Here is a 27,134-nt window from a genome sequence, read left to right as displayed (position 1 = left end):
GTAATGGGAAATGATCTCTTGGACAATGTTGGTTCTGAATCACAATTAAAAAATAATGCAGGTTTACTGGAAATTTAAGTGACTGAAAAACATCAAATACAGATATGCTTGAGACAATCTTACTTTCAAAGGAATTAAATATAATTTTATTAATATTTGGGGCCTTTTGTTAATTAACGTTAATTAACCTATATTGTCTTTTGAAAATATATCGGGTTTTGCTTGTAAATTAGCAAGTCGTTTTCCTTTACAGTTATTTCCTTTCAAAGTAGTCCTATGAGAGGATTCAAGTCTTGTTTCAACAATGTCATTAATGCTTAAAATATTTCCTGACATATATTTTGGGTTTATTGTCAGAGTGTTTTCCTACTTGACCTTCTTTATCAGACTTGTCTCCAAAAGAGTCTTAATTATTTGCAGAAATGAAATCCTCCCTCAGAGATGAAGATTTTCTACTACAGAGTACATTTTCGTAAATCAACTTCAGGTTCTAAAGGTTATATTTTAACAAGACATTCCAAACATGATTTTAGGATTGGCAGTATTGTTGAAAATAAGTGTATAATCTTTTTGGCTATGTCAAAGGTAGGGTGATATGTAACCCTGGTTTACCCAGAACATTCTCATTTTTAGTACTGAAAGTCTTGCATCCTAGGGAACCTCTCAGTCCCAGGAAAACTGAAAAGATAGACCGCCCTAGAAAGGGGACTATTTTTATTTGGATAATGGTGATCTTAGAATCTCTTGGCTCTATTAAGGTATATAGAATTTATAGCTTGGCACATAACAGCCCAGAATAAAGATTATATCTTTTAGCCTACTTTCCATCTAGGTGTGGTCATGTGACTAAGGACTGGACAATGGTACACGAGTGTAAGTAACAAATGGAACTTCTGGGAAGTGTCTTTAAAGGGAAGGGATGAGCCCCATTTCTCCTTTCCCTGGTGACAGGTGCCACCATATTGGATAATGAGATGATCTTGGGGAGGAAAGTTATATCCAGTGGGACCCATGTCATTCTCACTGTGGAGTGCTATATTAGCCCTGGGTTGTTGACCTCTGTACTTATGGATTGAGAGAGAGAACTAAATTTCTGTATTTGTAAAGCTGTGTTATTTGAGGTTTTCCTGTTACCCAGAGCTGAATCAAATTCTCTGATAAGGTAGTAACAAATTTTAACAAGAGAGATGATTTTCTCAACTCTGTCACGGACAGAGGAAAACCCAGACCTGAGACCATGATTCTTCGTCTTAGTTTCGCAATTTTTTTTGTCCCCAGAGTTGCAAAGTTCTAAATTTAAAGTTAATTTTAATTTACTTTAGTTTAAAGTGTAAAACACAAGTCAAAGGGAGATTTCACAAAGGCAGAGGAAATCAAACAGGCATTCACTTTTTTGGTGTTTTTGTAGCAACCTCTTCCATGAGATTTTGGAGGTGGGTGTTTTGTAGAGTTTGGGGAAGTTTTGAAACTTTTTGCCATCCTAGTCTTCAATGACAGCCCACTCTCCTTGTAACTCTCAAGTTATTCCTTCTCAAATTCCTTTGTGGACACTTCTTGCTTCACCAATATTTTTGTTATGCACTTTTTTTTCTCCCCAAAGCCCTGTGCATAGTTGTCTATCCTAGTTGTAAGTCCTCCTAGTTCTTCTGTGTGGGATGCTGCCGCAGCGTGGCTCGATCAGCGGTGTATAGGTCTGCGCCCAGGATCTGAAATGGTGACCACTGGGCTGCTGAGGCTGAGTCTGCGAACTTAATCACTACGCCACTGGGCCAGCCTTGCTTCACCAGTATTTATTTTTATGTGCCTCAGTGCTTTATCGTTAATCCAATACTCTTTTCCTTTTATACCATATTTTTAATCGATCTCATCTACTTTTTTTTTAATTACAATAAACAATTTATTTAAAGCCAAGTTCTACACAAGTTGGCATATCATTCTTTATTTTACCTTCCTGTAAAGTTCCTGGATCTTCTCTTAACCCATGATTTGTTGGCCTCTGCCTAATTCTAGCTGTTCCCCTAAATACAAGTGTGAACCGACTGTTAAATATTAACTTGCTATTTTTAGAGTTCTCTTTATTTTCTCTTTTCTCTCCTATCTAAAAGAGACCACTTTGAATTTCTCTCAGTCTGGGGAAGAGATTTCAAATGGTTGTTTACCACAATCCAAACACTGCAACCCAGTACAGACACACACACAAACAGTACATACACTTACTATACGAGATGCATTCTGTTTTCTTGCCTCTTCTATCCTGGTCTATTTTGTTCCCTTTTATTTAGTTCAGAATGAATATTTATTGAATCAACGAAATTGACTTCACAATCTACTAAGAGGTTATGATACACAGTTTAGAAAACAGTCACTCACTAAAATATTCTCATCTGAAGGGAGGAGAAATGTCCCTGATAATTTCTAGAGCACAAGGAGTTTTCTACAAGATCAGCTAAAATAACAACCACAAGTGGCCATGTTTATGGTACCAAAACTATATTCTCATTGTCAAAGTGAGGTAAAAGATCAGATCTCATCTGCTTTTGTATTTTAAACTGTTATATAATGTGGATTGATTCCACAATTTTATCTCTAGCCCAGACATTCTGTTTTAATTTCCAGTAGTCAACATGTGAGATACTCTGCTATCTTTCTGGTAGTGAGAGACTCCATATGTAATTCATACTGTTCAGATTTCAAACTGATGGAGAAGAGCACCTTCTCCCTAAACCTGTCTCCCCTTGTGGATTCTCTATTTGAGTAACATAAGCAGTCACCAAGGTTACAAATCTGTCAGTCTCGATGGCCCTTCTCCTCACCCTCCAACGCAACACCCATTTTTCATTACTCACTAAGTCTTGCAAATTTTAGAACTTAAACATTTGTTGAATCCGCACCGTGTCCTTCAAGCCTATTGCCTCTGTCCAGTTTCTGACTCCTCCTATGTCTCTACTTGGGTTACTACCATAACTTTCGAATCACTTTAGTGCTCCAGTTTTGTCCGCCTCAAATTGCTTTCCTCCATGCAGGCACCATAGGGGATAACCTACGTTTCAAATCTGACTATGATGCTCCCTTATTTAAAGCCTTTCAATGACTTTGCCTCACTACGGGATATAATCCACGTTCCTCAGGGTGGCCAAGCCCCTGGTGCTTGGTCCTGGCTTAGCACTCCCACCTCATCTGCTGCAGTTCTGTGCCTTCAAATTGGTGTTCTGCTGACACAAAACTGCTCTAGCACACAGTATGCTGAGCGTCATGCCTTCGCTAATACTTCCTCCGCCTCTTCTTCCTCGTCAGCCTTTAAAACTAGTATCAGGTGCCTCCCCTTTTAAAAGGCTTGCCTGACATCACTCTCCAGGGTGAATTAATTACCTCTGCCCTCTGCTCCGAAAATATCTCATGATTTTTCTCCCATTTTGCTCATCATATTGTTTTACTAATCTGATTAAATATGTCTTCTTATTAAGACACATAGTAGGCCCTTAATAAATATGTTTAATGAATGTGTGAATTAATTAATGTATTAATGAGTGCACTAACAGTGCATGGAACAGGGACATAATAGAAATAAATTTTATTTAACTCTGGATATGAGACGAGCTGGAAAGAACCTCTAGAACCTCTGCTATCCAAAATATTTGATTCACCTGATTTTGCTGGCTGAATAGGTATCTCTGCCTCCCACACCTATACATATGGAGACTTCGAGATGGTGGCCTTTGTCTTGAGGGAAAAAAATTCCAGTTTACAATTGTTCTCAGTCGACTGTAAGCAGCATTGATTTAACAATATTTTAGGAGATAGACATTGATCATATTATTCCTGACAAAGGAAATCATTCAACCAACTTTACATTTTGTCACATTATACGTTAGACAAATTATACAAGTTCTTAGAAAATTAGTCAATTTGAATGAACCATTTGAGTGGCTCAAAGATTAATTTCTGACTAAAAGGAAATTGAGTTAACCCAATTGTGTTTAATACTTGGCAGGAAGTTAACTAGCTTCAGAATTTAAAAAAAATTTAACAAGTTATAAATTCCCGTTCTAGAAAGCACCTTAAAGAAATGTGAAACAATTTATGATTTTAATCATCATAATAAAATTGGCTTGAATCTTTTAAAATTCTTCCTGTATAACTATTCATTTATAGTAAAATCTCTATGATGTTGGAGGTATCTTTTTATGTTCTTTAAATTGAGTGAATATTTCAGTACTTGTTTTTGGTCAAGATCTAGCCTACTTGCTAGTAGAGATAACATTTAATTAGCAGAAACACCCATGGATCGGAACAGTAGAAACTGTATGTACTACTAGTGCTTGAGGGATTTGGGTTTCTAATCCTCTTAGTAGACCTCAGAGCTGGGACCAAGTACAACAAAGGAGGTAGACTGATCATCCTTTGAACAAGCTACAGGGCACCGTTTCTTTGTATGTCAAGGCCAGTTTAGCTAAAACAAAGTGAACATGGAGAAGTGTGGAAGGACGAGAGGTTGAAAGAGTATCCGAATGAAAGGATAGGAATGATTTATAAATTTGGGGGTGTAGTAAAACAATTCTAAATAGAAGAAGACTTAGATGAATGTTCTCTTCCATTGTTTTTCTTGGGTCACACGCAGCACAGTGTGACATGGTTAAGGGAGCATCTCTCTTGGAATGAGACTAGGCTGTCCTTGAAAAGCCAAGCAGAAACTAGAGAGGGGCTCAGTTTTGGGGACACTAGTGCTTGAAGGGACAAGAAGAGCCTGTGAAGCTCATGCGTAGTCTGGTTTTGGTCACCAGGATAGAAAATCCTACAGAGAATTGGGGATAAGGGTATAACTAGCTACAAAGAGTGTCTATGTGTTTGGAAAATCCCTTGGGATTGGGATTATAACATGCTTCTGAAGTTAAGGATACTGTTATTCTTTACCTCTGTCACAACTTAAATGACGCACAATTATATTTACCATTTTAAATATCCATGTCTTCTTTTTTGACATACAGCTACTGTACAAGCAAGAAGGAGTAGAAGAAAGATTGCTAGAAATAGATATATATACAAATCCATACGTACTTACATTTAATATATATTTGACAGTGAGATTTAATATTTGCTGGCATTTACTCCGATGTTTTTCTTTGTCTTAAAGGACTGAGGTTGATTTTCAAAATGATTTATCCCTATGGCTCATACTAATACATCACCACTTTAAAATTTTGCTTCATACAGCTGTAGCATTACCCACATGCCATAGGAAAACAAACCTTTTTAATATATGAAGGGTGTCAATGTTAGTCATGTGATTTGTAATGCTTTTGCTTAAATATTGATTTTTTCAAATTCAATTTTTATTGATTTCTCTTAAATATTAATCATTTCTAATGACAGCTTAAAAAATAAGCTGAGCCCCTTGAACATTCTTGCTCTCCACTCCTTGTAGAAATAGAGTACAATTTCAGTATGCTTCACATTAAGTCAAACAAAAACATACTGCTTTTTCATTTAAAAGTTTAATGTCATAAATCAAAATTTTATTTGTGCCGAATCAAGGGATTTATGTAGCAGATTAACTGTGGCTGTGCAGTTTCTCCACGAACAATCCAATGCCATCTATGGTCTCTCACCAGTTTATCTGTAATTTACCCCCATTGTATGCTTCATGGAAAATCATTCCTGGCTTTTAGGCTATCAGCGTTCTGTAGTATCAGTGAAGCTGACTGGGCCCAACTTAAATATGATGACTAGAAAGTGGCAGACTGTCAACAGTTCCAGGGGACAAGGCTTCTGGGATATTAGTGTGTGGAAGATGCTCTGGTTCTTCTTGAAAACAAAAGAAATGTCGCTTCTCAACATTGGCTGTGTTTTAAATTTTTGATTAGAAATCAGCACTTCTGACTGATTGAGAGTTAAACTTGTCAATGATTAACTGTGAGTCTTCCCTACATCATTTAACCCCTCTGACCTTGGTTTCCCCATCCAGAACATGGAGGAAATAGTGCCTGCCACTGGCTGTCAAGGACTTGGCGTGGATGAGTGAATTAGCATCGGTGGCTCTTTGAGAGAAGAGCAGGACAGGCAGTTCCCAGCTCGAGAGGGTTTGTATTCAGAGATTTTCTTTCCACGTGGATTGGGATTTGGGGATATAGCCATCCACACAAGGAATTTCTAAGTGGTGGTTGGATTTCAATCCAGTTCACAGAGCTTTTTAAACCCGTAAATCAGATAAAAAGAAGATATTTTTCTATGAACTCAAGATTAATGAATTAAGTATTTTTACCTTTAAGGTAAAAAATATCCAGAAATATTGTTGAAGTACTAGATATTAACTTAAAGAAAAATGCACTAAAACGTGATAGGTTTTGTCCTGTTGTGTTTTTGGTGATGATGTTTAGAATAACAACGAAAAGGCAATGAGGATAGAGGTTAATGAAAAAATTAAATAATATTTCTGTACACTATAAATTTATTGAAGTTGATAGCAGGGTGTAAGAAAGACTTTTTTTCTGAATCTAATGCTTATTTATTCATATTTGGTATAGAGAAAAAATAAAGATAAACATACCAAAGCATATAAAAATGATCTTCTACCAGTCGGAGAGATTCATTATGAACCCCTCTGCCTTGGTTCTTGATTTAAACTAATCAATACAATTAATTTTGCCTTTCTTTGATAAAAGTGCCTCACCAACACTATTCTTGTATCTAATCATCATGACAAAACTTCTCTGTCTCATAAATAAATCAGGGCTAAAATACAGCATAATAAATAATGTATTCAAGCATCTGGTATGGTCATAGCGAGGGAGAAGGAATCCTAAAGAGCCAGAAGTTAGTCAGGCAAAAGTCTAGGGCAGGTGAACTGAGGAAAAAGGATATGAAGAAGTAGAGTGTACCAAGGGCCAGAGTTAAAACGAGAACACTGTACGTTTGCAAATACAGTTAGTTCTATATACGAACCACTAATGAATTTACTGACTGGTCATCTTTTGTTATGGACCTGAGTTAGCCAAACATGGGTTCCAATCTAGGCTCTACCACTCACTAGCTGTGTAACTCTAGACAAATTTATTTAACTTCTTTTTTAAATTGGGGTAAAGTTTACATAACATAAAATTACCCATATTAAAATGTACAATTCAGTGACATTTAGAACATTCACAATGTTGTGCAACCATTTCCTCTGTCTAGTTCCCAAACATTTTCACCACCCCAAAAGGAAATCTACACCCATTAAGCTATCACCCCTCATTCCCCCTTCCTCCCAGCCCTTGGAAACCACTAATCTGCTTCCTGTCTCAATGGATTTACCGATTCTAGATACTTCATGTAAATGGAATCATACCATCTGTGACCTTCTCTGCCCATTTAACTTCTTTCTGAGCTTTGGTCTCCCCCACTGTCTTCCAGACTTAACATGCACCTTACTGGGTCATCGTGTGAACTAAAATGAGATCATGTACATAAAATACCACACACAAACCCTGGAGCCATGCAGGCTATCAAGTTGTTTCTCTTTGACTGTTAGTTTTAAATCATTGCATATATCTCTGCATGTGTATAGATATTGTACTAATTTGTGAGGATTTGCTTAAGATGAGATTTTTTTTGATTACTAATTAACTGCCTTTGTGATCCTGTTAATGTGGGTATTTCTAGGGATTTTCATCTTGGCCTGTGGTGCTGCCCTGTGCCCTCACCTCGTCTCCTGCCTTCTTTTCTAAACATTGTTGTACTTCCATCCATTTGGTGGGTCCTGGGAATTTTCTTTTCATATCTGTGAAAACAGCAAGCTGACCAGCTTCTCTCTGGCATCACACAGCATGTGTGAATCTATGTTATGTCCAAGCAACTTTGTTCATAGTTAATTTGTTAAATTCCTTTGGAGAACAGACATGGTGTTCCCCACTGAGCAATCAGCACAGCTGTGAAGCCAGGCAGAGGCCAAACAGAACCCAGTGTGAAATGTGTATTCAAAGCTCAGAGATGGTGGTCATGGCTGAGTCCCTGAAAGTTTACTGGCCTCTTTTTAGGAATGTGCAGCTTAGCTTGCCCCAGAGCCCCAGATTGCCTGTAGATCCTAGGTATAGCATAAGACGCATGTCTGTGAAGCCTTAATAGACACAAACAAGCAGAAGGGGATGCCCAGGAGTGATGCTAGCATCCCATCTGACTCTACACTCTTCCCTCCCTTCTTCCTTCTTTCCTTTTCTTTCTTTTTCTTCTTTTCTGTTATCCTAATATTTCCCTTCCATCTCCACAGCTACTTTGATCTTGGTATGGTGCTCCTTTGACAATTAAGTGATGGGGACTGGCCCCTGACAAGTCATTATGAAGGGAGCTGAACTTTAAAAGAAATAAACTAAACCTTAAGTACCACTTGTGGGAGTCAGAAGAAACCATGTACCACTACCTTGTCGTGGGTAGACAGTGGGTGGGCAAAAATGGCAGTGTGTGCACGGTCTTCAGTAAGCACTCCTAATAGAATCCCCCCCAGCTGAGATGATCAAAGGCGGCTTTCCCGAAGCTAGCCTATGAGTTATGGGAGTCAGCCTTCATTCAGAGGTCAGAATCACGCATCTCCTTGAAATATTCCATACAGTCCAGGAACTGACCTTTGCTGTTGTCAATAGGAAAACAAGTACAGGCTGGACAGAAAGATTTCAGGGAAATGGGTCTAATGAGATTATCAACATACTTGATCTCTCTTTGTGTCTCCATTTTTTTGGTTTTGGTTCTCTTAGGTAACATGATAATGACCGAAAGGAAGACTTGGGTGGAGAAAGCATAAGAATCTCCTGAAAAAGGATCCTTCATGATTCCTAGGAACGTTCATGGAATTCTGCTGGAATTTTCCAATCTTCCTGCTTGGTTGAAGGAAGATCTGCTTACAAGTTTCTCTCATAAAGTTGTTTAGGAATGTTATGCATATAAAAGAAGTTTTTGGAAACTTCAAAGTAAACCCAAGTGTGTGTGCACACATGGAGTGCTCTGAGCATTATGCTAAAAACTTTACATGTTACATCCTTTATTTCGACCAATGTGAGGTATGTATTTGGGAAAATTGAGATTCAGAAAGGGAAAGCAACATGCCTAAGTTGATCAGGTAGCTAGTAGGTGTCAAGATCAAAATTTGAACTCAGGTCTCTCTGACTCCAGAGGTGACAAATTGATGATTGGCAAGCAGATTACCAAAGGCCAAAGTGTTTTGTTTGACCAGCAGAAGGATTTTTTAAAATCTGAGTAATTATTAAAAAGAAAGGGTCTTCACATAAAAATCCAGATTCCTAAATTCTGTTGAATAATTGTTGGCATTTGTATGGCAACAATTGGCTGCAACTGAGTAGAAGCTGCCCCTTCTAGACAAGTCACATAAGCCATCTCTGCCTAATCCAATACCCGAAACACTTCATTCATTTACGTTATCCACCTAGTCTCTGTGGGCATTTGAGTTGGCAATCCCTGTCTTATGTGATCACCGATTGATGGTCTATTGTCACAAAGTAGAAAAGTTAGAGATTTAACTTAATGGCAAGACTGAGGTTAATATTGTCATCATAAGCATATGATATGCATTGCTCATGATCCTATAAAAAGAGAAACCTAGGATTTATTGATCTTTATTAATCTTTTCTTCTTGCATTTCTTCTGATCAAATACTCTTGCATTTTCCACTAGTGATCACTTCAGTCAGAATCTGACCATGGTCTCTGCAAACAGAATAATGCTCCCCACCACAAAGGTATCCGCATCCTGATGTCCACAACCTGTGACTATGTTACCTTACATGGCAAAAAGGACTTTGCAGATGTGATTAAGCTTAGGATTTTTTTGCTGAGGAAGATTGGACCTGAGCTAACATCTGTTGTCAATCCTCCTCTTTTTGCTTGAGGAAGATTGGCCCCAAGCTAACATCTGTGCCAGTCTTCCTCTATTTTGTATGTGGGTTGACTGCCACAGCATGACTTGATGAGTGGTGTAGGTCTATGCCTGGGATCCAAAGCCATGAACCCAGGGCCGTCAAAGTGGTGCGTGCCAAACTTTAACCACAATGCCACTGGGCTGGCCCCAAGTTTAGGATGTTTTGTTTGGAAGGTTATCTTGGATTATCTTGGTGCCCCCAATGCAATTATGAGGTCAAAGAAGTAAGTGTAGAATGAGACAAAATGGATAAATTCCCAACAGATGCTGAACGTGTCCCATGATACCATTTATTTACACTTGTGCACTAGATATTTACCTGCAAAGTTTTATTTAATTTTATAATGCTGTGAGGCAGGTGTCATTATCTTTATATTACAGATGAGGGAATGAAAATACCCTCAGGTAGTAAATCGTAGGGTTGAATGAAAATCATCAGTATAAATTTCGTCATTTGTAACAAATTCTTATTCCAATGTTCTCTTCACTATGCCTATAAACTTCACATTAATCTTCTCTTTTATCTTCATTTCTGGCCTAATTTTGGAACTTGGATTTTATTAATAACATATTTATGTAAACACAGAATCTTTTTAGATAGCTGGATATCTTGCTAAACTAAACTATTGTAGTCATTAAAAGACTATATCCTGGAGCCAGACTGCATAAGTATAAACACTGTTCCATTTCTTGCCAGCTGTGTGTCTTTGCAAAATTGTATGACCTCTCTGTGCCTCAATTTCCTCATTTGTAGAATAAGAATAATAACAGTGTCAATCCCATAAGATATTGGTGAGGGTTAAGTGTGTTAAAACATGGAAAGTGCCTAGAAGGCTTCCCGGAACAATATGGTAACCTTTGTTTATCATTATTACAATTAGGATCAGTGACACTCCTTAAGGAGAAATGGATATTTTTATGACTCCCTCCCCCACACACCAAACATACACTATCAATTCAAGACAGGTTATTTATGTTCTTTTTGACAGGGTTGACCTCTTTAGCTTTTTGGTCACAAGAGAGAAAACTACCACCTCTCCTGGCACAGTAGACTTACTTGGGCAGTGGTTTAGAATTCCTCCAATCTCTGACTCTGTCAGTAGTTTTCCCCTTTGAAAGGTTAAAATGAGAATATTGCATTTGAATGTAGTATGTCACTCACTCAAACTGTGTAGGGGTGAGCTTATCATAAAAAGGTCAGACGTCTGACTCGGCAGGTCTCAGCCATCTCTCTTCTCTTTGGTTGTTCTCCGTGGTTAAACTTTGGCATGAACAGAGGCCCAGCCACCGAGTCCTTCACACTGAATGATTTTATGCACCATCTGAGCTCCATGTGGCTAAGTGCCTTAGTTGGTTCTTGAGCTGTCACCATCTTGTTTCCACACTGACAGCAAACAACAACTTTCTCAAGCTATCTGCAAGCAGCTTCTTTGGACTCTTTGAGAGGATGAGAGAATGAATGGGGGTGGAGTGGCATCCTGAAGGGAAGTGGGTGATATTCCTGGCCTCAGGTATTCCCCTGGTCCATCTTTTTTCCAGCTTTTATTTATGAGACAAGAGGACTTCGGAAATGAAGCTAATACATTTCTAGTGAAATAGAAACAGGGTCCTAAACAGTACAGTTGATGTTTAAAAGCAAAGTAAACAAAAAGACAGACAGAGGCGGAGGAAGCCCTTGTGAAGACAGTGTAGATAGACAGTAGGAAGAAACTGACTTGTGTGAAAATTGCAGCTGGGCTGGAGTCTTCACTGTCCCCAACAGGACCCACTCAGCTGGTAGTGAAATTTTGTATCTATCCTTAGGGTGGAGGATAAGAGCCATGGGGCTCCCCTCCGTATCCATACCTGGGCAGGTCATCCCCAGTATCTCCTGTTTCTCCTTCATGCCCAAAGCTGGCCAAGTGCAGTAACTGTAGATGTCAAGTGATTAAATACAGTAGATATCATCTGTAATTCACAACCCTTGGCTTGTGAATTTTAAGATCCCTGTTGGCTGCTTCACTCAACAAATATTTATTGAGCCCCTATTGGAGTCAAGATTAACTTTTCACCTTGCCCTTTAACCCCATCCTTGTCACCATAAGAAGCCCAGACCTCCCAAGTTATCACTTATCTGTACATCCTCTGCAGATCCTGTGTGTCACCATTTAGCACATTTCATATTATTTTGCAGTTCTGCTTTTACATAGAGTTCCTCTCCTCAACTCGAACTTCCTGGTGCCTGTGAGCTGTGCCTCTTTCCTTTGCATCCCCACCTCTCAAACAGTGTTCAGCACTTAGTGAGTGTTCAATAAATGGCAGCTAAATGAAGAGGACCTTAGAATTTGCCATCGGTTGACTTTGGCAAGTATGTTACAAAATGAAACAGGTATTCTAAGAAATCCAATAAATGAATCACAAGGGTTTCATTTCCCAATAGCAGCCCTCAGTGTTATCAAGGGGGACTGAATCTTGCAGAGGAGGCATTAGTGACCCTCTGGGTGCTGGAGTTTAGGGGAGAGGGTGGGGACGAAAACAAAGCTTTAGCCTGTTCCTTGGACTCACAATCATCTTACTTCTAAGTGTGCTTTGAGTTTAGCTAATTGTGTAGAATGCCTGAGCCCTGAGTACCATGTCGTGTCACTACTTGATTTGCTTGCTATGAGCTGGGTTCATCACTACATTTTTCATCAGACTAAGGAAAGCACTAGCATAATAGGATCAGAAACAGAAACATCATAATTTCATTATAGCTCGGGCCTTTAGCATGTAGTCTGCTTTGCAAATTTTTTATATTTACATTTGTTGTTATTGTAAGTTCAAGCGATATTTTAAACACTTAGATTCAGATTAAATGTGTTACTTTGTTTCAGAAAGAATTTGAGGTGAACACAAATGAATTTATTCTAACGACACAAAAATTATTAAACAAGAAAGATAAGAAAAGAGATGAAAAGAGTAAAGTCGTTTATTACTTTTGGATCATATCCTGATACCACTCAATATTACTTATGATAACAAGCTCTTTGTTGATAATAATGTATCCTCAAAATTGAGATGTTCTTCTCCTTCCCAGAGACTAAACAATGAGCCATCCTCTTGATTTGTCAAGCTCCCCCAGTGATCACCTGACTGGAAAATGTATGCTTTAAAGAAGCAGTGTGGCATCTGTCAAGATACTCATTCACCAACAGCACTGAAAATGGGCTGTAAAGAGTAATGAGAAACGATTAATAATAGTCACCACCTGTTCAGTATTTCCTAAGGAGCATTTATTGCTGTCATTTACGAGCTCTGTGATCTTGGTCAACATCCTCAGCTTCTCTGTTCCTCAGTTTTCTCGCATGTAAATAATTGGTCTAGGATTTCACAGCTAATAAGTGGCATAGTTAGGATTTGAACCTAGGTTTTTTTGACACTTAACCCCCATGATATGCTGTCATCAGACCATAGCTCCAATTCTTATTGAAACTGTTGTGTTCCTGGTGTAGGTGTCGAACTTCAAGAATAACAATGAGGACTATTTCCATCTCTCTGCATTTCAACCAAGCATCTTCAGCCTGACATCTAACACCTTTCCTTCACTAGCTTCGACTTCATTATGTGCTACATCTTTCCAAACAATCTGTGCTCCAGCCGCAAAATAGTCCTAATAATAATAATAATTTATTTTCTCGCATATTCCCACAAAACCCCAGAGAAATCAGCAATATAATTTATACTTCAGATTATTAAATTGAGAGTCATAGAAGTTAAGTTCAAGATAATACAATCAGTAAGGAGAATTGTCATCCATTCCACGAGTACCTGCTGTGTACCTACCAGGTGCCAGGGATCCAGTGGCAGAGGACTCAATTCTTGCCCTCAAGAAGCTCACCAACTGGTGTGGAAGATGGAGGAATAAGCAGACAATCTCAGTGGAGTGCAGGTAATGCCTCGATAAAGGTGTGTACAGGGTGCTATGGGAGCTCGTAACAAAGTCGAGGAGGGAGGAGGAAAATGTGCTTAGGAAAGGCTTCCAAGGGTGATCATACCAGAGCTTGGTTCACCAATGGGTGAACCAAGAGGATAACTGAGAGGGCTTCTAGCCCAAGAGTTCCCATGAGAAAAGGACTAGAGGCCTAGAGAAATGTGGTATAATGGGTAGCTGCAAGAAATTCACTAGGGCTGGAGTTGAGAGTAGAATAGGGTTGTGTTGAGTTCAACTCAACGGGGGTTCTACTGTGAAGGGCCTTGCATGCCACACTAAATAAATTGAATTTTATCATGAAGATGATAAGAATTTGGTGACACTTTTAAGCAGCAGAGATATGGGGTAAAATTGGCAATTAATATGGCATTTTTACCCTGCATTGGCGGATGTGCTGAAAGCAAAACTGTGGTGGGAATAGAGTTGGATAGATAGAGTTAGAAACAACAGACCTCTGAACAAAGGCGGAGGTAGTGGGCTTGGAAAGGAGGAGGATATATCTAAACCTCCTTAGGAGATGAAGTGGCCGGATGTGGGGGTTGGCAGTGGGTATGAGCAGCGTGGAAAAGGATGAATCTAAGCCAACTCCTATCTTTTGGCCAGACAACTAGGGTACGCAGTGATGCTTTCACTGAAATAGGGAATTTGAAATAGGAGCAGATTTCAAATGGAAGGCAGCCAGCTTAGTTGGAAACACATTGGGTTTAAGAAGCGTGTGAGACCCATTAAGATGTCTCTTGAACTGGTTTGGAGCTAGGAGAAGGATGTGGTACCTGGGAGAGTACGTTTCAGGCGAAATCAGGGGTGAAGATGCTGTCACTGAAAGAAAGTTAGCCAGAACTTGAATGCAGGTTGATCTAACTCCAGAGCCCACACTCTTTCCATGACCCATATTCCCATTTCCCAGGGTAACATCGTTTACAATTGTTTGTGCTGTTTCTTAGACTTGGAATGCACTTTCTCTTCATCACTGTGTTCTGAGATCCCAGCTGCTCTTCAAACGTCAGTCCAAGTCCTCCATTCTGTACAGGGTCCTCCCGACTGTTGTAGTCAGCATTAATCCTGCCTGTCCATTCTTCCATTGTATGTTTTTACTCCTCTCATATAGCACTTAGAATCCTAGAGACCTCGGAGGGTCTTGAAGAGTCATTTAGCCCAAGCCTCATTGTGGTACAAACCCCTCCTTCAACAACCCCCACAGGTAATCTTGCAACCTTTCCTTTAACAATTTTACAAGCAAGCAGTTCATGCTTTTCAGAGGCAACACATTCCAATTAAAGGCAGTTGCAATTGCTAGAAAATTCTCCTTATATCCAGAGCTGTCTATTTTAACTTCCGTCCACTGATACTTGCTTTGCCCACTGAAGTCCACTCCCTCTTCATATGAGAGCCCTTCAGTTCTTTAAAGACATTTATCATTTACCACTTTACTGCCCTTCCCAGGGCTGAACATCCCCGGTTCCTAAAGCTCCTCTTTAGAGCATGCTTTGTCCATTTCCTCACCAGCCTTTCACTCTCATTTCAAGGTACACAGTTTATCTATATCCCTCTTAAAGTATAAAACTCAGAGCTCAACCCAATAATACACATATGATCCAACTACCACCAAATAGAGAAAAACTATGCCCCTCATGGTTCTGAATATATTTTTTACTACTTCAAATATAGTGTAAGATTTTATAGGTATTATCTTGGCCCTTATCTATTGACATGTTGAGTTCACAATCAATTACTTATTATAGTTGCTTTGGATCATGGTTATTTGTAAACGTGTCTCTCCCTTCTCCTAATTATGTCTTTAGACATGTGTTATTTATCTCTGTAATTTCTTTGCTCTACACAGTACCTTTCATGTAGTTGAGCTTAATAAATGCTGTACCTTCAAACTAATGTTGCTTGGGGTGATTTTCTGAAGTCTGTTTCCTTAAAAAGCCACAGCCAAAACAATGACACAATTTTGTCTCTTTTATTAAGTAATGAACTTTTTTGTCTGTTTGAATTATTATCAAAAAGGGATTTATTAAAACAATGTTCTGCTAAGAGAAGAGTCGAACATTTAAATTTGAGTTAAAAACAAAGTGAAAAGAAGACTGAATTTTCTCCATGACAGAATGGAATTTATGCGTCTGCTTTTTCAGAAACATGTCTGAACTCAGCTTTGATCTCTCTGAGTCTCTAAGAATCCTGTCTTTGCATTTTTCTATAATTAGTTTCTAAGTCAGCTGAGAGAATGCTCCTCTCATCTGTTTTCCTAGTAAGTCTCTTTCTGAGCAACAATGCAAAGTGACCCAGTTCTGGTTTTCCAAAAGGAGACATACAAGAGGAACTCGCATGCCATAATAATTTGGGGGGAAAATACTCAAGGGAAGGAAACATGTCTGAGTAATTTGAAAATATTTAGATATGAATTTAACTGTCCACTTGCACCTAAATGACAAATGAGGTACACAACCTTGTGGTTATCTGTAGTCAAGAAATCTAGCATCTCCATGTTAAAAAGATCACAATAGGCCCGCTAACCCAATGTTTTAACAAAGGACTCCATTCCAAACATCCTTAACTGTGGTGAGCTTGGTCTCTGAGAACTGACAAGCACTTAGGAACACAACAGACAAATGTGGTTTGTGATCTGTCCTACTTCTAGAGTTGAGCCTCTTTCTTAGCTGTTCAGGATTTAAGATCACCTCTAATGTGCCTCCCAGGCTGGTGGTGCAGTCAGCACAAGTCATTCCCATGTCTTCTGCTGCTGTATTTTTCTCCATGTGCAGCCTCTCCTAGAGACAAATTATTTGTTAATCACATCGTAGATAGATCCTTTCCAGGCTTAGCGCTTCCCTACATCACATCAAGGGGCCCAAGATTAGCTTCTTTATTATTTTTAAGGGCAGAGGCAGTGAGAGGCCGAAATGTGGCCTCCTTGGGGAGGGAGATGGACATTGAAATACTGATAATCTCTATGACCAGACCAACCCCCTTCAGCCGCCATAAGTAAATACACAATCTAAATTAAAATATTGTGTTTGGTACGCAATTTTCCTAGCATCTAGAAACACTGCTGCCCCTAACCCTTCCTCTGTAGAAATTCTGGAGTCCTCACTGAGCAGAGGTTTCTGGTTCATTTGCAGATACACAGGGCACTTTCACTAATGTCACAAGGTTAGTTGACAATATAATCAGGTATTGATATAGTTGGAGGGCTCACTTAAGAGTAGATTGAGACCACGTACTTCATTGAGACTTCTTGGCTCTCCTCCATCACCTTTCCTAAACTGTTCTTCATTCACATTAACATCTACTGGCATTCTGGATTGTCTCCAGGATGCATAAGAAGTGATCTGACTGACGTGGTTGTGAATGCCCCTGCTGTTTCAAAGATGAGAGAGGAAATCAAACATTTGCTGAACATCCACTATTCCACTATATATGAAGCTTGTTGTTGGCTAGGTTCTTTACATACATAATCTCAGTTCTCTAGAGATCACTTTCTTTTTGAATGAATGCAACCCCATGCATTCCTGAAAGAGTTGTCACAAAGATGAATCCACAAATATTTTCTTTAAGTGCAAAAATGTTGAGCTAACTCTAATGTCTTTGTGTGGGGTTTAATGCCACTGTTGGCCTTAATGGCCCTAGCACTATTTTCAAGAATGAATAAGTACTTATTTGCTTGTGGCACCTCAGTAGTAACTGTACCAAAATCCTTTGCTTATAGGACATTAGAAACCAAAGGAGAGGATGGAGGGAAATTCTTTATTAAGTTAAAAGTAAAAATGGAGAATGATAGTATCACGCTTATTAAATAATTTAGCAAATACTGAGTGTGTGCCAGGCATGGATGAAGCGCTGAGGTATAGCAATTTAAAACAAACTTGGTCTCTGCCCTCATGGAGCTTACAACAAAACGTAAAGTGTGACCAGTAAACACAGAATCAGAAAGATCTGGTTTCCAATTCTGGCTTTGCTTCTAGCTGCCCTTGAGCAAGTTCTTTAGTCTCTCTGGGCCTCAATTTTTCCATCTATAAAATGAATGAATTGGCTAATTCTTCAACCAATTCTTCATTGATTTGTAGTTCTGTGGATTTTATTTTTCGTCTTGTGAAAATTGGTTTTGCCTGCCTTATGTTAGGAACTCCAGTTTTTGACCTTGTGCTTTTAAGGGGTCTCTGTTGAAGTATCTTCCTAGTGAGAAACTGTTATCAGTTACAGACTTGGTTTATCTCTTTTTTAAGAATCTCTAAAAGCAAGTTTAAGAGTCTGACTGGCAATGAGCATAGCTCCTGCTCAGTCCACTCCCGTGGTCTCCCATTACTTTTTGCCCAGCATTACATTTTAGTGCTATTTATGACTTTTTACTTGATTTTAATTACATAACTATATTCTTCATCCAACCAATAAAGAATAATTTGGAGAACAAATGTTCATGAAACATAATAGTATACATGCTTATTTCATTATCTGGCAGCCTTCTTAGTTTACATACAAATTATTGACTCCTCTCTGATTTTGCAATCTTATCACTTTTAATAAATGTTTTTATTGGATTTCCTTAAAAAGTGTTCTGTTTTCTTTGGGTTATTAAATAATTCAGATGTACATTATAGTGGCTAGAATAATTTTTTAAACTTTTCAAATTCTTTCCTTGAGTCCATTTATATTTGCAGCCTCCCATTTCCCTCTCTCTGCTCTCACTTTCCTCTCTTAGACCTCACGATTCTTGAAAACAATGGTCGTAGTTTAGTAACTTCATTATGTGCTCACCTCTGGACTCCAGGGTGCATATTTCCAAGTCACTCTGATTTATTCAGGTTTTCTAAGCATTTTTTACCTACCTTATATTAATAGATATTTTTACAAGGTCTTCATTACTTCCTAATTCTGCAAATTCCATTTCCTTATTTATCTTGCCAAAGACAGAGTTGAAAAAGGAGTTCATTATCTCAGCTGTTTTAGAGTCATTATTAATTTCACTCCTTTCCTTATTTGTTAATGGCTCTACATATGCTCAAATATTTCTTTTCCCTGGTACAGTTGTAAAACACCTTCTTACTCCTTTAATGTATTTGGCCAGCATTAGCTCATTATTCCTTTTGGCTGTCCTTCCCGTTCCATTCCTGGGAGTCCTGATAGATTTTTGTGTCTTATGGGGGAAAGGTGGGGGTTTGGGCAGATCCAGGTCTGTGGGCGGCCTTATAAGAAGAATTATAAATTTAAGTTTAAATGTATTTATTGTAGGATAAAGCTGGCAAGTACTATAAATATCACAAAATCATAAAAAATAGCATTGACTTCCTTAATTAATTGCATGACATACCTCTATAATGCTTTCTTTCCTGCATTCTTTGGTTGTATACTCTCTGGTTATCTCTTCATATACTAATGATTTTTTTAAATTTATAAGGTTGCCAGACTTAACAAATAAAAATCTAGGATGTTTAGTTAAATTTAGATTCCATAAAACATGGGGAATACTTATGCTAAAGATTATTTGTTCTTTATCTGAAATTCAAATTTAAGCAGGCATCTTGTATTTTATCTGGTGACACTAGTAATATCATTTTCTACAAAAGAATAGAAAAATGATTTAGTCTACCCTCTGAGATAGTTAGTCAAGGAATTTTTAATTTACTGGCAGTTTGGAAGAATTTATGGAGCCTCTTAGCTTGTTACTGGTAATTTTATGCAAAAATTTAGAATTGTCAAATTTAGGGAAAACTGTATCAAGTTTCTCTCATATATAAGTTCTAACATTTTGAAGAATTTCTCCAAAGATAGCTTCTAGCTCTGTCCATGTTAAACATTCTTTCTCCTCCACCAGCCACATCTTTCTGGTACTGGTACCATGGGACATAGCCATATGGCAGTATGAACTCTGACCCTGTGACTGTGAACTTCATAAATATATCCCACTGAATTCAAACTGAAGATATCCTTAACTTCACTTCCGCTTAGTCTGATCCCAAAATATGCATAGTCCCTCCAGTGCCACCTGACTGGAGAGAAAGGTGGAGTGGAAAGAGCAGTGGTCTTGACTGTCGGGGGTTAAAAGATCCTAGGTTTGCAAATTTAATAGAACATACCTCGAGAACAGACATCTCAGGCTTCTCCTTTGGGTCTTGAAAGGGGACTTAAGCAAATGAGGGGCCCTAAAATTTAAACTTTATTGGATTCATGGGTAAATCTGTGGCAGGTACCATTTTCTTATTTCCTGTTCCCAATATAGTACATTCTCATTTCTCATCTGGTCATTCTTTTCTCTCTCTCTCGCCTTCCCCTCTGTCTTTCCTTCTTCTCTCTCCTCTCCCTATCTGCCTTTCTCCAGAATATCCTGCTCATATCTCAGTGTGGAATCTTAGATTTTCATGGAAAGAATCTACTGAACCTCAGTGATGTTATTTTTGAAGATTCTTCAGACTTTGTCCCAACTTTTGGATTTTAATGTATTCTCTCAACGTTCTTAATGCACCACACTCTTAATTCTCCAAACTTTAATTCTTTGAAACATGAAACTCTTCTAGGACTGGGACCTTATTATGCTGAATTCAGGTCGCTCCTTCTCAGGGATATTAAGCTTCCTTAAGAGTCTTACATTTTCAATGGTTTTGTTTTAGTTAGGAAGAATCTCTCTCAGTGGGGTCCTTCTACTTACATTGGATATGACCCAGACTCATGCATATCTTTAGGGTCATGCATATCTTTAGGCATAATGAATGTTATCTGAGTCCCAAATCTCCCAGACCGTGGAACTGAAATTTCCAAATACTGTGAGGTCTTTAGTCTGAGTTTCTAAGTTAGGAATTAGTATGAGAACCCCCTGCCTTTAGAATTAGGACTCCAGCACATATTTCACTGTCTCTAGCATCCGCTCATTCTTTCTCACTCTTTTCACTCTCTTTCCTTCTGTTGCTTTTTAGTGCATACATTCCAAAATCCCATTGTGAACACATTGTCTGCAAAAAATGATGAGATGGGTCTGAAAACTGATGTCGCTGTCAATTTTCTTTTTTAAGTCACTTGAATGATTAGAATTGATGATCCGCATGGTCACTTAGTTGGAAAGATCTCTCACTTCTTAATAAAGTATATAGAATCTATTCGAATGAAAGTAAAAGTTGAATTGGTTCTAAAACCACTGTACTACTACCAGTAATAACAGCTACCACTTATAGAGCATTATTTAACTTAATCCTCAGAACAACCCAGTAGAGTAGAGATTATTATCTCCATTTTATTCACATGAAAGCTGAGACTGAGAATTTGTTCAAAGTCGTGTATATAGTAGGTGGTAGGTAGGTTCAAATCCAGATCTGTCTGATTTTAAAATCCATGCTTTGGATGGATAATCACTAAGTAATACTACGTATGTAACAGTCTTTCCAGTGGGACTAATTTCAAACCTGGAAAATCTCCAGTTTAGAGGGTCGCAAGCAATTTCTGCCTTCTAGGCAAGAGACTGACACTGGGCTTGCAGCAGATACGCCTTTTGCTTTAATAAGCAGCACTTTGGTGGGGACTTCAGAACTTGGGGTACGAGGCAAATACCTAGCAAAATGGTCTTTAACTCAGTGAAGGTGCCTAACTGCAGTTTATCAGGCTAAGATATTAAGAGTCTTGTTTAGTAATGTATATTGAGGGTTTTAGTAAACCATTTTTAAAGAGGCAGAAAATTCATTTTCAGGTCTCTGAAGTTTTATTTAGACAATCCAAGTCCCTTGCTTCTGTTTGTCCATCATGCTCACCTTTTCCTTCTTGGAATGGCATCTGCTTTCCTTTGGCCTCATCCATCACTCCATTTGGTTCTAGTGGAGCTACCTATATCCTCTAGACTGTAATGATTGGCCAGGGATGTGCAAGTGACCAATAGTGGATCAGAATCCTTCCTGTTCTTCCCTTTGGGGTTGCTAAGATGGGGCAGGATGACAACTGGCCTAGACTTGTCTGCAGCCATGAAATCCTCAACCTTCTACCTGCTACATGGAGGAATTCTTTCTCAAGGAAGAGAGAAGTATAAGGTAGAGGTAGAGAAAGAGGGAATCCTGATGTGACAAGGGGCAAGTATGTGGCATCCTTAGGGAGCTCCATCCCAGGACTTTCTGGTTATAGGAGTCTTTTAATTCTCTTCTCAGGGTATTTTCTTATTTGTTTGTTTATTTGTTTTCAAGAGCTAGAGTCCAAGCACAAACCATCAGGGAAATCTGGGGCAGGCCTGAGTTTTTTACATCACGACAAAAGAAATAACGAAATAACGCAAAAAGGTGTGGACTGAGCATAAAATAGTACAAACTAAACCAGACTTTGCATATTCCAAACGTCAAAATTTTAAGACTCAACAAGCCAGTCTTTGGGAAAGTTATTCCCTTTTAATTGTGTTACTCTGAAGCCAGACCCCAGACTGGAAATAGAGGTTTTCTCCCGAAAGGAATGTATCTGCAAAGTGTCAATCATGTTGTGAATAGGCCAGCCCTGGGGCAAGACATAAGAAGTGGCTTGGACTTACAGAGGGAAGGACTGCAAGAAGGTCTTTCTCTTTTCTCAGAGATGAGAGGATGGGAGATCAGAGGAGGCTGGACTCTCAGGCCAGGAGAAGGTTGGAGCATGCTCAGTCCTGGAAGTGAGTTGGAGTGTCCACGTAGGGGAAGACCAGGGGCCAAGCAAAAGATTATGCCATGGAATGTCAGCGATTATCACCAGCAGAGAACAGTACATCAGGGTCCCATGATGCTCATCAATAACAGAGGCAGCCACTGAAGGTGTGGGAGGCAGAAACAGAAGAATATGAAGGACCAGTTCCTGAGATAGCCTTCCAGGAAACTCAGAAAGAGCGGGGGCTATTTTCTGGAGATTAGACAAGTACGGGCTCCAGGAGAAAATGAGTATCAATTTATTTTGTATGCAAAGACTAGCAAGGACAGGTGCATTTAGGTTTTAAGTAGATGTTATCTTCAATAACTAATTCCTAATGGTTGTTGCTAATTGGATTTTCAGAGACCTGCCAGCAGGGAGTTCTATTCTAAGAAGAGTACTCAGTTCTAGAGCTTTGGAACAATTCTCTACCAAACAGCCTAGTTCTGATGGAATGGTGCTAAGTAATCACTGGTTTTAATACCAGGTCCTCTTGGTTGTAGCTGTCATTACAGGCCATAGTTTATCTCCTTTGATTAAAATGGAGCTAGTGTTCTTTAAACTTGAACTCTGAGTTGGTTCACGTAGCTGGCACTATTTTCTTTTAAAAGGAAAGTAAATAAAACTGACATTTTCATTCTTAGTATTACATTTCCAAATCAGCTCTCTGCCTAAAAGCTAGGTCTCATTGGCACACTAATGCTTCGCATATAACGATGATTATCACAGTGTTTGAATACCACTTTAATATTTACAAAGAATTTGCAGGTCCTTTATCCTTTTTGTTCATCAATAGCCTAGTGAAGCTTATAGGGCAAGAATTGTTATTCCCAGTGTGCAAATGACACAATTAGGTTTAATGAAGTGAAGTGTCTTGCGTAAGGTCACAGAGATGGTGAATTGTGTTCCCATGTCTCTTGATTCTGGATTCTACACTCTTTCCACTAGGTTCTTATTTCCTACCTAAATTTTGTTGGTGGCACTTATTCCTTAAGTTGTGAATCACATCCTACCAAGATTAGAAACAACTTGGGGAAAGACATTCACCTTGGATCTCATATATACTCATCAGAGTGAGTGTGGAAATGGGAACCAGGGCACTGAATGAAGAGGAGTAGGTGGGTCTGGATTCTATTTACATTCTGTCACATGGAGAAGACAATTGTCTTTCTCAAGAATTAATTCCCCCATATACAAAATAAAAGTGCTTGGCAAAATGATATTTAATTTCCTTCTAGCCCACACGTGTTACATTCTTTTACATACCATCCTTGGTTGCAGAACCCATATGTCTTTCATCTGTAAGAGTTTCACTCTGTGCAATTTATTTTCATTAAATACTTTTACCTTATTTCTACTGTCTATTTTTGAAGAAGTAAGACAGGATCTGGTAGAAATACCTCTAATCATCTTCATATAAAATATGTTTACGTGTCTGTGTCTCAGAAACTTTCAGAGCAATCTAGCTGTACACGACCTAACATCCCTACATTCTTGTGATAGCCAGTGACTTTGTAACATTCTGGATTCCATTGCATACTTAACATAATGTTTCGAATCAGATTTGTAAGAGATTTAGAGAAATTTACACTCCTTGGGATATAGCTTATTTTAAGATCACATATCACCACAAGTCATTGACCACCCAACAGTAATTCCTCTGTGAAAGAGACTCCTGAGGACAAAATCACATGACTCCCTCTGAGGTTAAGAAAGCTCGCTGAACTAGCTTTACACGCCTGTGAAGCAGAGCGCGTTGGCCGCCAAAACTGAGCGCAGTGGCTGTTACGGGCTGAATTGAGTCCCTCCAAAATTCATATGTTGAAGCTATAACCCCTGGTACCTCAGAACGTGACTGTGTTTGGAAACAGAGCCTTTAAAGAGGTGATTAAATTAAAATGAGGCTGTTAGGGTGGATCCTAACCCAATCCGACTGGTGTTCTTTTGCAAAGAGGAGATTAGGACGTACAGAGAGATACTAGGGATGCACGTGCACTGAGCAAATACCACATGAAGAGGCAACAAACGGTTGGCTGTCTGCAAGCCTAGGAGAGAGGCCTCAGAGGAAATCAAACCTGCCAGCAACTTGACCTTGGACTCCAGCCTCCATAACTGGGAGAAAGTAAATTTCTCTTGTTCAAGCCATCCAGTCTGTAATATTTTGTTACTGCAGCCCCTAGCAGACTAATACACTGGCCTTACTCATAGTTTTGATTTTGTAGAGTCAGTGAAGAGTTTTATTCATACTCACCTGAGTGAAGATGAGCCCACTGTAACTCAGAAGTACAGTGGCGTATGTGACACAGATACTCACATCACTAGACAATGCTGGTTCTTCCTTTTTTCATCCCTACCCTTTGCCGTTTTATGCCATTTTGGCCTCTCCTCAACTTTTTCCATCATCAGAATAGTGGATGATCTGAGATAGTCTTTTAAACTTACTTATTGGCAGACTATATGCTTTAGTTTAGGGTTTTTTAAAAACAATTTTCATTCAACAAATATTTATTGAGCATCCTCTATGTGCCAGATGCTAGAGATACATCAAAAAATGAATCAGATGAAAGTCCCTACATGGGTGGAGCTCTCATTCAATAGAGACGTTCTTGAACAAAAACTCTTTTGTTAATATAGCATCACTATCTGTACTTTGCGAGATTGAAAGAATTTGGAAAGAAAAAATATCCTTTCTTCCTGCTCATATGTTGAAGTAGAACATTGGTTTATGAAATATAACTATTACTTTTATAGATTAGGGAACAGAGAAATTAGTATTATTATCTATTTTAACTACTTTTAGGGCAGTACTACTTAGATAAGTCAAGAGAAATGCATTCAATTTTACTTCATTAGAAAACAATTTATCACCTTCTGTTCCCTTCCAAAGTTTAATATATTTCTTTTTTCTTATAGAGGTATTCCAAGTGCCTAGAATATCAACTGGCATATAACAAGCTCTCTATATGTTTATTTATTTAACAAAAATGTGGAATATTTGTTAAACATTTTTTAAAAAGTGATTTCCTGGGACTGGCCTGGTGGCACAGCAGTTAAGTGCACACGTTCCACTTCGGTGGCCCGGGGTTCACCAGTTCAGATCCCGGGTGCGGACATGGCACTGCTTGGCAAGCCATGCTGTGCTAGGTGTCCCACATATGAAAAAGTAGAGGAAGATGGGCATGGATGTTACCTCAGGGCCAGTCTTCCTCAGCAAAAAGAGGAGGATTGGCAGCAGATGTTAGCTCAGTGCTGATCTTCCTCAAAAAAAAAAAACAGTGACTTCCTGATGGCCTAAATAGGAATGTCTACCACACAATGTGTAGTGTAAAAGGTTAATTGTCAACTTTTGTTTTAATTGTGATATTAAAAAGTTAACTTTTTTGAATCTTTAATTTCAAGCATTTTTATCTCTAAAAAGTCTGTTCCGGACAGAAAAGAATGGGAATAAGCATGGTGTTTCTTATCACGTACATTCTCATTTGCACAGATACTGCATAGTCTTAGTATATAAAGCACTCAGTGTTTGGATTCATGAAGCTCTGTGTGTGCATTTAAGTAAACACGGGAGAAAGACTTGCTATTTAAATAGTTGAGAAACCACATTTAGAATTAAGTTTATCTCCAAACACTTGGTTTCAGAAACCTAGTCATGAAACATTGGCATTGGGGAAAAGAGAAATAGAGAGTGATTTATTTCCTTAACTACATTTCATTAAATGTGACTGTTTACTTGCCTTTTCCATTTGTGATGGACTGACTTTTTAGTTACGTTAATGGACTCATTTAGATTTTCTTCCCCTGTAGACCTTTAGCTGCAAATTTCTTTTTTATCTTGAACTTGCGGTAAAATATTCTCTTTTTGTAAAGATAAAATGACTGGAAGTGTATTTTATGAAAGAAGATGTGAGGTTAAAAGTTAAATGTGAGGTCAAAGAAACCATTGAACGGACTTGAAGAAACACACACACATAAATGTGATATATATATATATAAACTTGTTACTAAGAAAGAAAAATGTCTTACATTGTTGTCAAGCTTTGTTCTTTCTAAATACAGTCAGGCATCACTTAACTATGCGGATATGTTCTGTGAAATGTGTCGCTAGATGATTTTGTCATTATACAAACATCATAGAGAACACTTACACAAACCTAGATGGCACAGCCTACTACACACCTAGGATATATGGTGCAGCCCATCGCTCCTAGGCTACAAACCTGTACGGCATGTTACTGTACTGAATACTGTGGGCAGTTGTAAGTATTTACGTACCTAAACATAGAAAAGTTACAGTAAAAATACAATATAAAAGATAAAAAAGGTAGACCCCCATAGGGCACTTACCATGAATGGAGCTCGCAGGACTGGAAGTTGCTCTGGGCGAGTCAGTGAGTGTGTGGTGGGCACACGTGAAGGCCGAGGACATTCCTGGACACTATCGTGGACTTTATCCACACTGTACTCTTAGACTACACTAAATTTATCAAAAAATATCTTTCTTTCTTCAGCAGTAAATTAACCTGAGCTTACTGTAAGCTTTTTACTTTATAAACTTTTAAACTTTTTGAACTTTTTGACTCTTTTGTAATAACACTTAGCTTAAAACACAAACGCATTGTACAGCTGTACAAAAACATTCCTTTTTCTTTATATCCTTATTCTGTAA

At 38.6% G+C, this 27,134-nt stretch overlaps 1 pseudogene; it reads right to left on the bottom strand.

The window, feature by feature from the left end:
- The window catches only part of LOC103549096 (oocyte-expressed protein homolog pseudogene), a 56,341-nt pseudogene extending 29,447 nt beyond the window's left edge, over nucleotides 1-26,894 (bottom strand).
- Between the last annotated feature and the right edge of the window lie 240 nt (nucleotides 26,895-27,134).

This window comes from Equus przewalskii, chromosome 3 (assembly GCF_037783145.1).
Source record: "Equus przewalskii isolate Varuska chromosome 3, EquPr2, whole genome shotgun sequence".
In the NCBI taxonomy this organism is placed as follows: domain Eukaryota; kingdom Metazoa; phylum Chordata; class Mammalia; order Perissodactyla; family Equidae; genus Equus; species Equus przewalskii.
This window is presented reverse-complemented; position numbering and strand designations above follow the sequence as displayed.